The sequence below is a fragment of the Cebus imitator genome, unplaced genomic scaffold (genome assembly GCF_001604975.1).
Source record: "Cebus imitator isolate Cc_AM_T3 unplaced genomic scaffold, Cebus_imitator-1.0 Scaffold918, whole genome shotgun sequence".
NCBI classification, from domain to species: domain Eukaryota; kingdom Metazoa; phylum Chordata; class Mammalia; order Primates; family Cebidae; genus Cebus; species Cebus imitator.
In genome coordinates, this window is record NW_016108233.1 from 304,580 (window position 1) to 308,510 (window position 3,931).

Below are 3,931 nucleotides of genomic sequence, written 5' to 3' on the forward strand. Positions count from 1 at the left end.
TTTAGTAGAGACGGGGTTTCACCATGTTGACCAGGATGGTCTCGATCTCTTGACCTCGTGATCCACCCGCCTCGGCCTCCCAAAGTGCTGAGATTACAGGCGTGAGCCACCGCGCCTGGCTTTGCTATACTATTCTAAGCAATTTAACTCATTTCCATTTTTAGCTTTCAATTAAAATGCTAGAAAAATTCGATTTCCCAAGTTCTCTTACCTCACTTCTACCCCTTTTGAAAGTTGGATTGTACTATTACTGAGGGACTCCTCGACGATTTGCTCTAACAAATCGTAGGAATATTTACACTACCATAAGTTTTTCAGAAAGAATATTCCTAATCTCAGCAAAATATTCCTAATCTCATAAGAAAGTTCTTAACGTCAGCTTTTCAGAGGCACCAAGATATATTTTATAATAGGTCATTAGCTAATACATCTAAGCCACATTTTACGTTCATGTTAAGATTTATGTTTTGAATTAATCCATATTTTCAATTTCATTTTGCTGTCCCGAATTTGATGCCTTCAAAAATTTAAAAGATAGTTCTCATTCAGTTCATTCTTTCAATTATTCAATAATTATTATAGAGTGCCTGTTTATTTATTTACCAAAAATGAAACTCTTTTGCAAGGACAAATCAAAACAAAGATTATCTTGAATACGTGGAAAGAGCAATCAATCTTTTCTGAAAGGGAGAGTAGATTTAAACTAGTACTTCATTTGAATTTTACATGGATTTACTGAGTGGATTAAAATAATTATGAGGCTACTAGGCATTCCTCTAACTCCTGCCCACCTTACTAATGTTAGAATACTGAAATTCTTATTGCAATTCAACTGTTTTCTTTGCACTTTGAAAGCCTAAAAAATCTTAGCTAATTTCTCTGAAACACACATCTAGGAGTAGTAATCATTCCTAACTTCCCTAAAACTTAGCGACTCTGGTTCAGGCTCAACATTCCACTTCCATAAAAATACGTTTTTCTCCTTAAGAAACAGTATGTCATGTTCATGCATAGATGGAGCTGGGACATAGGACTATGCTGAGATGTTAAATTAAAGGTTAAATATTTCAGTGTTCAAAATAATTATTCATCCTGAACCCAACAATTTCCCAAAGAATCAGTTCTTTGACAAACAACTTAGAGCACTTCTCTTCATCTTGAAATCAACTGAATAAATAGTTTATAATTTCTGAACTCAACACAATGGTCTTGGGATTACATACGTCATATACGAATCCATACTCTCAACCCCAAACACTTGTTCTCTCTTCATTTTCAAAGTATAATATACATTTCCCTTCCAAAATCCAACTTTTCTAGGGATAATAAATAGTTCATTTACTTTTATACCAGTGGGAACTCAGACTCCAAGGAAAGATCATAAAGATTACTAAACATCAGCATCATTCTACACATCAGGGGACCCACCTAGGACTCATATTCCAGTCATTTTACTGAGATGTTTACTGTCCTCATCTAGGCCATATAGATCATGAGTAATAACATGCTTAGTTACATTGATAAATATGAATGTATTCATAATTAAACTCAAGTTTCTTGAAAAATAGAAAATGTGGCTTAAAGATACAGTTACAGAAGACAACTGAGAACGGATATAAAATTTCCTGACAAATGACAAGATTCATTCACCATTAAATATTTACTTATTTTACCTTTCCACAATATCTATATGTGTATATGTGTTTATATGGGTATATATGTATATGTGTATATGTATATACACATACACACACACATAAACACCACATACATATATACATATATCAAATTACCCAGCAATTTCTCTGTTGGCTATATACCCAAAAGAAATAAAATCAGCACCTGGTAGAGGTATTTGCATTTCCATCTTCCTCAGTGGATGAATGGAGGAAGAAATTGTGATGTGTGTGTGCATGTGCACTCGCGTGCATGCTCATGTGCATAATAATGTGCATATATAACATATATTATACATCCAGGTGTGGTGGCCCATGCCTGTAATCACAGCACTTTGGGAGGACGAGGCGAACAGATCATTTGAGATCAGGAAATCGAGACCAGCTTCGCCAATATGGCGAAATCCCAACTCTACTAAAAATATGAAAATTAGCCGGGCAGTAGTGCATGCCTGTAAATCCAGCTACTCAGGAGGCTGAGGAAGGAGAATTGCTTGAACCCAGAGGGCGGGGGTTGCATTGAGCTGAGATCGCACCACTGCACTCCAGCCTGGGCCGCAGAGTGAGACTCCGTCTCAAAGAAAAACATTGTAAAAATTATAATACATATATATTATAGTGTGTGTATATATATATATATATATATTTTTTTTTTTTTTTTTTTTTTTTTTTTTTTTTTTTTTTTTTTTTTTTTTTTTTTTTTTTTTTTTTTTTTTTTTTTTTTTTTTTTTTTTGAGACGGAGTTTCGCTCTTGTTACCCAGGCTGGAGTGCAATGGCGCAATCTCGCTCACCGCAACCTCCGCCTCCTGGGTTCAGGCAATTCTCCTGCCTCAGCCTCCTGAGTAGCTGGGACTACAGACACGCGCCACCATGCCCAGCTAATTTTTTGTATTTTTAGTAGAGACGGGGTTTCACCATATTGACCAGGATGGTCTCGATCTCTTGACCTCGTGATCCACCCGCCTCGGCCTCCCAAAGTGCTGGGATTACAGGCTTGAGCCACCGCGCCCGGCAGTGTGTGTATATATATAATGTGGTATAATGTGATATGAGTATGTATAATGAAATGTTATCCAGCCTTAAAAAGGAGGTACTGCCATTTGCAACAGCATGGATGAAACTGGAGGATATTATGCTAAGCTAAATAAGCCAGACACAGAAAGCAAAATACTACAAGATCTCACTTATATATGCAATCTAAAAAACAAACACAAAAATCTCAAATACACTGAAACAGAGTTGAGAGGTAATTATCAGGAGTGGAAGAGTAGGGGAGGAAATGAAGAGACAGGCCAAAGGGTACAAAGTTGTAGTATCTAAGATGAATAAGTGTACAGATCTAATGTACATCGTGAGAACAACAGTAATAATATTGTATTATATGCCGGAAATTCTCTAAGAGTGGATTTTGGATACTTTTAACATACACATACACAAAGGATAACTGTGAGATGATGGATATGTTAATTTGCTTGGCTGTAGTAACCATATCACTATGTATACAAAAAATTATTTTATACATCTTAAATATATGCAATACAAAGTTTAATTAAAAATAGACATTTATATCAGTTTAAGATCTCCTAAAACAGAGTTGCATCCCAATCACAAATCATTATTACTGTATCTGTTTTATGACTTTGAAGTCTCTATATTCCTCTAAAACTAAATACTGAATCCTTCAAAAATTTGACCCTAAAAAAATCTCTTAGAAGCCCATCTTTTTAGTCAGGTAGTAAAAACTGCCTCCCAAATCTCTATAGTTTGGGAGGTTCTCTACCTGCTGACATTCTCAGAAGATTTCTCTTCAGGTGACATTTCTATTCACCTGAATTTTTATTCAGGTGAGAGAGGACTAAGAAAATGGGCCAGTCAAGGATCTTTATTATAAGTCTGGCCACAGGCCTTCAACTAACTGACTGATAGATAGCTGGAAGTTGAACAAAGTTGCTGGATAGAGAAATTATATTGATAAAGATGGTCATGATGATGATTGTGGTGAGACCATGGTGATGATGGTCATGGTGTTGCGGTGATGGTGATGATGATGACGACAATACAAAAGACAATTATAAAGTGAAACACATACTTGGTATGAATGTGGCTCACATAATTGTGTTGGTTCTTCTAGCTGGATCCCAACAGTAATGTGCCTGTCATGAAGTTTTCATGAACTAATGAAGTGCTAGAAAATGGAATAATTATGAACATAAGTAACAAAGTGATTGGTAACAAACAATTACAGCATATGTAA